Source organism: Bombina bombina, chromosome 11, assembly GCF_027579735.1.
Source record: "Bombina bombina isolate aBomBom1 chromosome 11, aBomBom1.pri, whole genome shotgun sequence".
Classification (NCBI taxonomy): Eukaryota; Metazoa; Chordata; class Amphibia; order Anura; family Bombinatoridae; genus Bombina; species Bombina bombina.
The window spans coordinates 189,944,017-189,957,640 of NC_069509.1; positions in this window are offsets into that span (position 1 = coordinate 189,944,017).

Genomic DNA, 13,624 nt, shown 5'->3' on the forward strand with positions numbered 1-13,624 from the left:
CTTACCAGACGTATTGGTACCGTGCTGTGACCGGTGCAACAAAGCCGGTTAGCGCTCAAACAGTGGCTAGTACACTGGGCAGAGGCTTCCTGTTGAGATTTTCCGCTGTGATTCAGCCTTGCACTGCTTCCAATAGTAACCAACGATTTCTGTTGTAAACCAGTGGAATGGTGGAAATAAAAGTGCAAGACAACTTCCAATCATATAAAAGGTATGAACACTTTAATGTAAAAGGCAACGCGTTTCTCGACCAAAACACTGTTCGTTTCTTCAGGCAATTAAAAAGCGAATAGCTATTGGCTATTCCAAACAGCCAATAGAAAGCAAGCTCAATCCTATTGGTTGATTGGATCAGCCAATAGGATGAAAGCTCAATCCTATTGGCTGATTGCAACAGCCAATATGATTTTTTCCCCCTTAATTCCTATTGGCTGATAGAATTCTATCAGCCAATCGGAATGTAAGGGAAGCAATCTTGGATGACATCATTTAAAGGGAAACTTCATTCTTTGAAAGCCATCGGAAGAATAGGATGCTCCGCTCCGGATGTCTTGAAGATGGACCTGCTCCGCACCAGATGGTTGAAGATAGAAGATGCCGTCTGGATGAAGACTTCTGCCCGCTTGGATGAAGACTTATGCCAGCTTCGATGAGGACTTCTGCCCGCTTGGATGAAGACTTCTGCCGCCTGGATGAGTATGGATGTCCGGTCTTCAAAAACTGTAAGTGGATTAGTGTTAGGTTTTTTAAGGGTTTATTGGGTGGGTTTTATTTTTATCTTAGGGTTTTGGGCAATGTAAAAGAGCTAAATGCCCTTTTAAGGGAAATGCCCATACAAATGCCTTTTTCAGGGTAATGGGAAGCTTAGGTTTATTTAGATAGGATTTTATTTGGGGGGTTTGGTTGTGTGGGTGGTGGGTTTTACTGTTGGGGGTTTTTTGTATTTTTTATTTTTTTTACAGGTAAAGTAGCTGATTTCTTTGGGGCAATGCCCCGCAAAATGCCCTTTTAAGGGCCATTGGCAGTTTAGTGTAGACTAGGGTTTTTTTTTATTTGGGGCTATTAGATTAGGAGTAATTCGTTTTATTTTTGATCATTTCTTTTTTATTTTGTGTAATTTAGTGTTTATTATTTTTTTTTAATTTAGATAAATGTATTTTGTTAATTTAATTTATTTAATTTTATTGTAATGTTAGGTGTTAGTGTAACTCAGGTTAGGTTTTATTTTACAGGTAACTTTTTTTTAACTAGGTAGCTAGTAAATAGGTTACGTTAGGGGTTAATATATTTATTAAGTATTAGTGATGTGGGAGGCAAGAGGATTAGGAGTTAATAGCGTTAGTATAGTGTTAGCGGCGACATTTGGGGAGGCATATTAGGGGTTAATAAATTTTTGTAGGTGGTGGCGACATTGGGGGCGGCAGATTAGGGGTTAATAAGTGTAAAGTAGGTGTCGGGGATGTTAGGGGTGGCAGATTAGGGGTGTTTAGACTCAGTGTTTATGTTAGGGTGTTAGGTTTAAACATACATTTTTTCCCCATAGACAGCAATGCTGCTGCATTACGGAGCTTTACGCTCCGCGATTGCAGGTGTTAGGCTTTTTTTTTAGCCGGCTTTCCCCATTGATGTCTATGGGGAAATCATGCACAAGCATGTCAAAACACTGCTTGTATTTGGGTGAAGCATGGAGATCAATGCCACCATATCGCCTGAACAAGCCGTTTTTTTTCAAACCTGTATTAGCAGCGCTATTAAAGGTAAGCAGTGGAAATAATTTGCAAGTAATTAGCGAGCCAGCCATAACGCAAAACTCGTAATCTGTCTGATTGTTATTTTAAAAAAGGTAAGGAATAAAAATATGGAAATACCTTTTTTCTTCACTTAGAATAAAATTACATTTTTATTTATTTATTTCTTTATATATAAATATCTGGCATTAATGCAGGTAGGCACTCACTTGTACCATTAGCCCAACTACCTGGGTGCAGATAAATAAGTTAGTGCACAGTCCAGAAGGTAATGCCACACTCACAGGGTATTGTATAAAAAGTAGCGTTAAAATGAAACCATGACATTCAGAGTCAATCAGACCCCTTTATCAAATGGGTAGATATCACCAACTAACAAGAAAAAGCAAGTGAATGCCTGGTTGTTTAGATATATTTATATCACAGTTTGGCTTAGCGCACCTTCGGGTTGGTTCAAGCATAAGAAAGAACAAAGTTTTGTAGCTTTCCCCAGGTTGTTGTGCACCTGAGGTTTTAGCTTTCTGGCCACCATTTTACTTTTAACGAGTAATATGAGCGCATGAATAAAAGCATTATTCATTTAAAACAAAATGTTTAACCGACAGCGCTAACTTAAAAAGGACCTGAAGCTCCCTTACGAATGGGTCCCTAGTTACCCATGAGAGTCTAACAAGAAATACGAAAGGTGTAAGGAGCGCTTAAGTGAAAGGCCAGGTCAAGACTCAACAGGAGTAAACCAGGAGTGAAAGAGGGATTGAACAGGGGTATATATATATAAAATTATAATTTAATCTCAGGAGTTAAAATCAAGTGTGACAAGAATTACAAGAGCATATAAATATGGTGTAATAATAAAGGTGAAAACTGGTAAATAAAACTTAAAAATAATACTTAAAAATAATAGAAGACCAAGTCCAATAGTCCAATAGGTGAAAAATCATCCAATAATCCAACTGATCCAAATGTGTAGTATATTCCAAGTGTAAAAAACAAAAAACAAAAACAAAAGTAATAGACAAAAATTGTGGATGAAAAAGTCAATTGTGGAAAAAACGGTGTTGAAAGCAATTCCTCAAAAGTGGTTAAGATTTCAAGCCAAAAAATGTAGAAAATGTGAAATTAATACACAGTGTTAATTGGATTCTTGGTAGTGCTCAAATACGAACAAAAAAGAACAAAAAATTCCAAACCATATATGCCAACGCGTTTCGGCCCACCAATAGGGACTTTTTCAAGACCATCCACAATTTTTGTCTATTACTTTTGTTTTTGTTTTTTGTTTTTTACACTTGGAATATACTACACATTTGGATCAGTTGGATCATTGGACGTTTTTTCACCTATTGGACTTGGTCTTCTATTATTTTTAAGTATTATTTTTAAGTTTTATTTACCAGTTTTCACCTTTATTATTACACCATATCAGAATCAGTGAATTATAGCACTCTCTGCATACACAGCATTATCTATACACACATATTCATTGCTCCAGTTGTGTACTTCAGACCCCGGAGCGGTCACCCTTGTTTTTATATTTGTTTTTATATTTGTTCTCATATTGGAATTTGTTTATCTGCTTTTAATTATTCTACCATGGATCCATGTATTTATATGCTCTTGTAATTCTTGTAACATTATTCATTTAACCTGAGTGGTGTTAAAGCTGAACAACACTAATATTTTGTACTTTGATTCTAGTCTAGGCCTATATTGGATTATTGCTTCTAATACTTGCATTAATACTGTATCTATAATAATGGACATTCAAATATTAACATTCAATTACTCATTTGTTACATATGATAAAAGATAAGATATGTGATTAATGAATGTTGAAGATTATATTCAGTATTCATTTATATAAAAAAACATTTGTTATGTGAAAATATTTGTCCTGGGGTAGTAGTTTTTGTTTGCAACTCTGATTTATCAATTGTAAGTCTATTTCTCTTTAAAGGACCACATTGATATCTGTGGCTTATTTGGCAGTGGTCATTGTACATTCTAATATATATTTATATGGAGTTGTATCTGCTCACAAGTATGAATTTCAGCCAATGGGGCCGATTTTTCATCGGTCTGTCCGAAATGATCCACTGAGCGAATCATGTCCGACAGACATTGATGAATGCCGACAGCATACACTGTCGGCATTTATCATTGCACAAGCAGTTTTTGTGAACTGCTTGTGAAATGCCGCCCCCTGCAGATTCGCTGCCACGCTAGCAGGAGGTGTCAATGAACCCGATCATATAGGATTGGGTGGATTGATGTCCTAAGCCTCAGAGCAGGCGGACCAGTTATGGTTCAGCAGTCTTTAGACCTCTGCTTCATAACTGCTGTTTCTGGTGAGCCTGAAGGCTTGCGTTGAAACAGGGGCATGAAGCTACATTCGGAGCTTGATAATTCGGCCCCAATGTCTGTTACTTTCTGTTATAGTGAGTGCATACTAAATGAATATGAGATGATTTCAGGATGACTGTGATGTGAGATACATGCTAGTATCTCACAGCCACAAAGTGGATAAATTATCATCATTTTTTTTGTGAATATACAAAATAGTGGTGAGAATGTTTTCTGGAAAAGTATACAAATGATCAACAGGATTTCACAGCAAATAACGATGGTGGCAATACTGCATATTTGAAAAGCATGTAAAAGCTGGCATGAAGCCCACGCTGTAGTGAGCGTTAGAAGCGTGTACCCGTTACAATGGCAACAAGTCCCATATAATGATAAGTAAAGGTATTCTTACCGTGCGCCACCCGTATATGCCAGCCGGTCCCAGGGTAGAGGCTGAGTGTCTCGCGCTGTTACAATCCTCTCCTGGATCTCTTCCGACACCTTTCCTGTGTCTCTCAGCATCCTCTGTATCCTCCAATCAGCCTGCCATACCCTCCTCAGCCTATAGCGATAGGGGGGCGCGGTTGCGCCTATGATGCGTCGGATGACGTCAGCTCACCACTGCCTCTGCTCGTTCCGGAACTAAATACCGAATTTAAAACAGTCCTGAACACAGCATGACATTTCCAGTGCTAGACGTGCTTCACAATGGGTAAATAGTCAATGTTGAATCAAAGTGGAAATCAGGAGCACCGGCAGCAAGTTGTTTAAAAAGTAAACATTTAATCTTTACACCTTAGTGTTATTAAAAATATTCCAAATGCTTGGCACAAACAATGGAAATAAAGTTTAGGAAAGTCTGTTGACAACAACCTTACATGTTTCAGCTCCAAGAGCCGTCCTCATAAGCTGCAGCTTATGAGGACGGCTCTTGGAGCTGAAACATGTAAGGTTCTGGAAAAGTAGACAAGCAAAACTGCCACCATATTATATCTTTAGGGTGTCTTGACTAAATCATAAATGCAGTTCTCCTAGGTTATACTGTAAGTGAGAGGGACCAGCAGTTTGGTTCTGATTTATAGCACAACTACGTATCATGGGTAAAAAGTTATTTCCAAATCTATGATGTTTGTAGTTGTTCAGTTCACCAGCACTTAAAAACTCAACAGATAATCAGTTGCTCTAACAGAAAATGTCAGAACAACATAGAACAAATACATCTGTAAATATCATGATTTATTTCCAATGAACCCTTAGTGCACAGCAAGTCTTTTTTTCCTAATATTCCAACTCCCATCCCTAAAGTTACTCGTTTTTGGATAAAAACTTCTGTCTCTGCAAAATCAGTTACAGAGAAATGACTTTCCTTGGAATGTACAGAATGTTTTAAGCTTGTGGTTTACATTTAGCTGTTATTTTTTATGCCAGTTATAAATAATTTTAATTAAACAATCATGAAAGCCAACAAATAGAGCATTTAATAACTTACTGTCTTGTTGGATACATGTTTTTATTTAAAGAAATAAATGGATATATGCAAGTTATACATATACATAATATAGTTGAACATTCAATTACAGATAAGGGATGCAAGCACATATCCATATATATAAATACAAACCAACAACACACAAGAACATACCTGTGTATTGACAAATAAAAAGACATTTTGCTTTAAACCTGAAGAAGGGAGGAAAATATTGAAAGCTTCTAAAATGTATACTACGCCCAATAAAAGGCATCACTATTTACGGCAATACTCTTGTCATTTCAGATTTTGAGTCACTAGACTAAAATACAGTCAATAAAATATGTGGGCTAAACTTATGTCAAATAACTCAGCAGTATTTAGTGCATAAAGACAAACGCATAACAGGTTTCAATTTTCCTGTTGATTTGTCATTTAACTAATTAAAGATTGGGGAATACATTAAACTCATTGGTGTCACTTTTTAACAATTTAGAAGCAATTTAAAGCAATTATACTTTCACACTGAACATTGTTGTATAATAGCTTTTGTTCCTCAATTATATTATACACCTTGAAAGTCTGATGAATAAAATAAATAGTTTCATTGCAAATTGTATGCTTCCATTTGTAACCAGCAAAGCATAAAAATCCTTTTGCACATCTAGCCGTGATTGCATTAGCCTGGTGCAGGTTATCATACAGCAGCAACAAATTAAATGACTTCCCTTCTAGAACATCCATAGAAATGAACCATCAGGTACTGACAACCTCACTCATCACTATTCACACTAATAAAATATGCGATTGCTGATTCTTTAGGCTAAAATCCCTGACTGTGCTCTGTCTATTTCTAACAAGCACAATAGAAGGATAATAGAAGATATACAGCTGTTACCTACCCACACATACATCATCATGATGAGATGGGATTTCTACACAAATCAGAGGTCTCAGTACTTCCCCAGGATAGAGAGCAATGCTGGATTCAGGGTGCAAGGAGCTGGCATTCCTTGCTCGTTCTCCCTGCTTTGTCTTTATTATTGTACAAGATACAGCATATATGTGCAGAATGCTATAATATCACTGCTACCTTCAGCTTGGGAGACAGCTACATTCATGCTGACTTTTATTAAAACTCTCTTGCAGTATTTTCCTTATCTCAGACTTGTCTTGGTGTATTTTTTATAAGTAACATTGACACCCAACTTGCACAATGTAATCCTAATATAAAATTAGTATACTTAATACTTATTTAGGACTGGATTTCAAGTAGAGCGGTATTTATTGCTCCTGCTTGCAAGCTAACTCCACTAGAAATCAGATATTTTTGTGCATCGGGTAAAGCTTATATTACAAGTTTAAAGTAAAATATTTTTGATTGCGCGCAAAATGCAGAAGTTAGAATATTGTGATCGCGTTAATGTATTCCCCCATAGAAGTCAATGGAGCAAAAAATTGGAACAACACCCCACGCACACGCAAACCCAATTGCATATTCTTAACCCCTTAAGGACTGGCATTTCAGGCAAAAACTTCCCCAAAAGACCAGAGCATTTTTGCCATCACTACATTTAAACAGAGAGCCTTTTTAAAAAAAAATTAAGTAGACAACCCAAAGTATTGATCTAGGCCCATTTTGGTATATTTCATGCCATCATTTCACCGTTAACATTGTCACAATTTTAGGTTTCTCACGGAAATTATTTACAAACACCTTGTGCAATCATGGCACAAATGGTTGTAAATGCTTCTCTGGGATTCCCTTTGTTCCAAAATATCAGACATATATGGTTTTGGCCTTGCTTTTTGGTAAATAGAAGGCTGCTAAATGCAGCTGCACACCACACTTGTATTATGCCCAGCAGTGAAGGGGTTAATTAAGTAGTTTGTATGGTTAATTTTAGCTTTAGTGTAGCGATCAGCCTCCGACCTGGCACATCCCACCCCCTGATCCCTCCCTCACCCCCTTCAAACAGCTCTCTTCCCTCCCCCACCTCACAATTGTCACCGCCATCTTAAGTACTGGCAGAAAGTCTGCCAGTACCCAGTTTGCTGCAAATTTGGCTAATAAAATATAAAAAAAAAGACCCATTTTTTTCGGTAGTGTAGCTGACCCCCCTCAATACCCTCCCCCCCTTCCCCTTCAAGATCCCTTTATGTTATCGGATCCCACATGGGATCCCCCTCATTGCTTCTTCTCCCTCCTTCCCCCTCAATGACGTAGTTATTTATTTTATTTTTTTATTCCCTGTGGTGTTGCGGAGCAGTCCCACCCACTTCCGCCCTCGTCCTGTCCCCCTGCAGCGATGGGCTGCCCACCCACCTCCCTCCTTACCCTCTCACCCACCAATGATCATCACTACCGCTGTCCGATGCAGAGAGGGCCACAGAGTACATCTGCAAATCTATTTCTGCAGTGCCCCAATCGTGGGGCATGCAGAAATAGCGCAATCTCGCTATTTTGAGCGAGATCATGGCAGAGAGAAGCCCAGGGTACGGTGCTGGTCGTTAAGGGGTTAAGTGCACTAACTAGAAATGAAAATATGAATATTTCAGAATTCTAATGTTCTTCAAATCACAAATGATGTTCTATTTATGCATAAATGCATATTTCTACATATATCTGATGGTATTTTGGTACAATTTATATCTATACCTATATATATATATATATATATATATATATATATATGTATATATATATATATAGGTCGTATATAGATCGTGAATGAGCATGCTTGATGACGAATACGGAAGGTGGGACTGCTGGCAATAGTTAGAACCATTAATCTGGAAGAAAGCAAGAGAGCGGAGGAACAGTTAGATCGCAATAATATAAATATTTATAAAAAACATTAAAAAGATTGGAAAAAAAAAATAGCGACTACACTAAATTAGAATAGATGAAACCATAGCCGTATTCATATATAGTTAAATTTACTTCCACTTTAAAGCCCTTTGCCTGCCTTTTTTTTTTCTAACACGAGACCTCATATCTTTGAAACTTTATAACTTTTTAATGCATTTTTTAAAATATTTTTTATCAGGCAGTGTTATAAATGAAACTGTACTTTTTCATGTATATCTATTTTTGGTGTGTTTTGTGACACTTTTTTCTTTCGCTAAACAGTTTACCAGAGCTCTGAGGTTGCGCTATCCTGATGCGTGTTAAATTCAATTGTGTATGCGAGGTACAGCGAATCATGTCCACTCGACTATTAATAAATCTACCCCATAATCACAACTGAGTGTCTGAATGCAGGTGCTGAGTCATGTGACGATTTACTTTGTCCTATTTTTAGTAAATCGCTGTCAATACAATCAGTGAAAATTTTACTACAAGCATTTCTGCAAATTCATGTGTCTCATCAAATATAAACTGCACTTGTGTGAATTTCAGTTCCTATAATATCCCTTTAATTTTATTATTTTTATGATGATGATAGCAAACATTTAATTTAATTTACATGTATTAAATTATATGAACCTGTGATTGTAACAACAAATAACTGGCAAAATGTAACACTCACCTAGAGCTAACAATCATTGTTTAAAATAAATAATTAAATACATAAAAAAATAGATAGATAGATAGATAGATAGATAGATAGATAGATAAAGGATAGATAGATGATAGAAAGTTAGATAGATTGATTGATTGATTGATTGATTGATTGCTAGATAGATAATAGATAGATGATAGATAGATAGATAGATACATATTACAATTTCTATAAATACACTGTATAGATAGATAGATAAATGATAGATAGATAGATAGATATATGATAGATAGATAGATTGATAGAAGGGTATATAGATAGTTTGATAGATAGACAATAGAAAGATAGATAGATAGATAGATAGATAGGATAGATAGATAGATAGATAGATAGATACATATTACAATTTCTATAAATACACTGTATAGATAGATAGATAAATGATAGATAGATAGATAGATAGATAGATATATGATAGACAGATAGATTGATAGAAGGGTATATAGATAGTTTGATAGATAGACAATAGAAAGATAGATAGATAGATAGATAGATAGATAGATAGATAGATAGATAGATATATGATAGATAGATAGATTGATAGAAGGGTATATAGATAGTTTGATAGATAGACAATAGAAAGATAGATAGATAGATAGATAGATAGATAGATAGATAGATAGATAGATACACATACATCTTACAATTTCTATTGATTCCGCAGTCAAGGTCCCGTTGCTATCACTCATACTTTCCTACAACCATCTGCTGACATATCACAGCTACTGCTACTATAGCTGAATAAAAAGCATCAAATAGTACAGTGATAAGTCTATTTACAGGTCCATAAAATGATTACGCAATTCTCCTTTCTTTTCTTATCAAAGTAGTTTTTATTTAGGTAGAATTTTCTTGTAGAAAAATAGTTAACCCCTTTTTGTTGTTCATAAAGAGCTAGCACATTTTGCATAGCTCTCTTTGGCAATCTAGGGGTTAAGAAGACATCTTGGTATATATTTAATAAGGTTTGAAAATAAATTTGCTGACATTTTTATTATCAGTATAATAAATATTTAGTCCTCTAAATTAATGTCTGTAGAAACAATGTGCAGTAATTATCACATGAATCAGTAATTATCACATGACATTAATTATCACATGACTCAGTAATTATCACATGACTTAGTAATTATCACATGACTTATTAATTATCACATGACTCAGTAATTATCACATGACTCAGTAATTATCACATGACTTAGTAATTATCACATAACTCATTTTGCCTAGCTGTGAAATTAAGATCAGAGATCAGAGTAAAGGGGGCTGTGCAGAATTAGACTTTGAGATAGCTCTTGTGCACCTTACTCTGTTAAAATCTTTATGAAACAGAGATATATTTTTTCTCAAGTTGACTAATATTGATTGAAATCTTTCTCTCATCTTCAGCTTTTACTTTATAAGCAGAAACAAGTACAGAAGGAATAAACACATTGGATACTTGTCTTTTAGCTGGATAACAGGTGGGTCTGGGCAAACTAAATACAGTTTTACAGTAAGCATAGCTAGATATATCACTACAAACCACTCATGGGCAGCCCTCATACAATTCTAAAGGGGCTTTATCTGGATGTCCTATCAACGTGTGATCTAATTCCATAGAAAGTGATAGCTCTTTGGAACGCAGAATCTCACAGTGAATGTCATATGGAGCATTCAGCTCTGATAGACACTTTTTTAAAGGACATAACAATCTAATTACACTGTTTTCAGTGTAATCTTCCTTTCATTCATTTCTAGTTTAACAGCTGTGTTTTAAAACAAACTCCAGCTCCTACTAATCATGTGCAAAAGTGCACAGTATATACATATATGTATGTTGTGATTGGCTAATGCCTGTCACATGATACAGGGGGGTGAAAATGGATAAACGTTACAATTCTCCAGAAATGTTACCACTACTCATTCATATTTAACGTAAGTGCTATTGGATTCTCTTTGTATTGTGTATTTGTCAGTTATTCAAATCTACTGTTAGCAGTCCTTTAAAAATAACTATTACCTTTCTGATTACTACACTTTATTATCTTGCAGATGTTTTTATGTATATAAAAGTATTACAATAATACTACACTTTATTATCTTGCAGATGTTTTTATGTATATAAAGTATTACAATAATACTACACTTTATTATCTTGCAGATGTTTTTATGTATATAAAAGTATTACAATAATACTACACTTTATTATCTTGCAGGTGTTTTTATGTATATAAAAGTATTACAATAATACTACACTTTATTATCTTGCAGGTGTTTTTATGTATATAAAAGTATTACAATAATACTACACTTTATTATCTTGCAGATGTTTTTATGTATATAAAAGTATTACAATAATACTACCTTTATTATCTTGCAGGTGTTTTTATGTATATAAAAGTATTACAATAATACTACCTTTATTATCTTGCAGATGTTTTTATGTATATAAAAGTATTACAATAATACTACACTTTATTATCTTGCAGATGTTTTTATTTATATAAAAGTATTACAATAATACTACACTTTATTATCTTGCAGATGTTTTTATGTATATAAAAGTATTACAATAATACTACACTTTATTATCTTGCAGATGTTTTTATGTATATAAAAGTATTACAATAATACTACACTTTATTATCTTGCAGATGTTTTTATGTATATAAAAGTATTACAATAATACTACACTTCATTATCTTGCAGATGTTTTTATGTATATAAAAGTATTACAATAATACTACACTTTATTATCTTGCAGATGTTTGTATGTATATAAAAGTATTACAATAATACTACACTTTATTATCTTGCAGATGTTTTTATGTATATAAAAGTATTACAATAATACTACCTTTATTATCTTGCAGATGTTTTTATGTATATAAAAGTATTACAATAATACTACACTTTATTATCTTGCAGATGTTTTTATGTATATAAAAGTATTACAATAATACTACCTTTATTATCTTGCAGATGTTTTTATGTATATAAAAGTATTACAATAATACTACCTTTAGGTTGTATGCAATTATTACCTACATGACATAAGATATTGTTGTTTATATTTGTTTCCATCCCCTCTCCAAATTGTTCCATTTTGCCAATGTAAATATACAAATTCCAAAATCCAAACTATTTCAAAATCCAAAACGTTTGTTGTCCTGAGCAGTTGGGATAAAGGATTTTGTACCTGAACACATTTTACATTCAATAAGCTTTTAAAATGCATATTGTATTGAGTACTGTACTGTATGTAGTCATCTCCCCTTCACATATGGAAATGCAATCTACCTTTGAAGTTACAATTTTTCTTTAGAGTATCCTGTGAAGAATCTTGTAGCACTGACAGATCTGTTTAGATCATTTTACCTTTAGATACCTTTAGATAATCAATGCAAATTCCCTCAGGAAAAAATGAATGATTTAGACTGCCATACCCTTTAAATCCATCTGCTTGTCACTTACTTTTACATACACAAGAAATGTAACAACTTTTGCTGTGGTTTTATATAAAGCTTAAAACAACGGCTGCAGAGAAGAAATGTACAGGAAATTATTTTTCGGATTTTTCCTATAGGCAGTAGAGGAGCAGTGTGGCAGCAGTTTAAATTTATACAACGATAAAGTAAAAGCTACTGCTACTGCTACCACACAGCAGCAACATAAAAACAATTGTTATTTTATTTTTTATGGGATCAGGACTCACAATAATAAAAGTGAAGGTTACCTACTTTTCGAAGGACACGTGGAAGTATCAACTGACAAGGACATAGCTGAATCACAATTTAATAGTATAAACTTTACATTTGAAAAATACAAAGAACACACAGCGCCCACCGACTCAAGGTAACTCTAAAAACAATTTATTTGTGCGCATGAAAATAAAGATTTACACTTACAAGATTGCAGTGTTTACACAGCCTTTCATATAAATGACAGCGGTTGTCCGATATTTACCAGAAGCTGACTTTTGCTTTGCAAAGCAAAAAACACTAACACCCCTGAAGAAGTTTGCTCATTGCAAATGAAACGCGTAGGGTAATTTGAGGGATAACAATAGTGAGGGCTTCCAGGTTACCGAATACCAGCTGGGAGAAACAGGTCAGGATCCAGCCTTTTCGAGCTGCCGAGATTCAGTTATAGAGACCGCTGATGAGAAGAAGCAGCTGTGACTGAGAACCTAAACATAGACGGGGATCCAAGACTGTTTACTCTGAGTCAGCTTCTGGGAAATATCGGACAACCGCTGTCATTTATATGAAAGACTGTGTAAACAGTGAAATCTTGTAAGTGTAAATCTTTATTTTCATGCGCACAAATAAATTGTTTTTAGAGTTACCTTGAGTCGGTGGGCGTTGTGTGTTCTTTGTATTTTTCAGCTTGTTTCGTTTGCCGGGTCCAGGATACCCGGATTACACACTGAGCAGCAACCGATTAAAGGAGAAAAAGGACAGTTGCCTACTTTGAATTGAAAATCATATTGGAACGAATCATTCATCATTATTTGG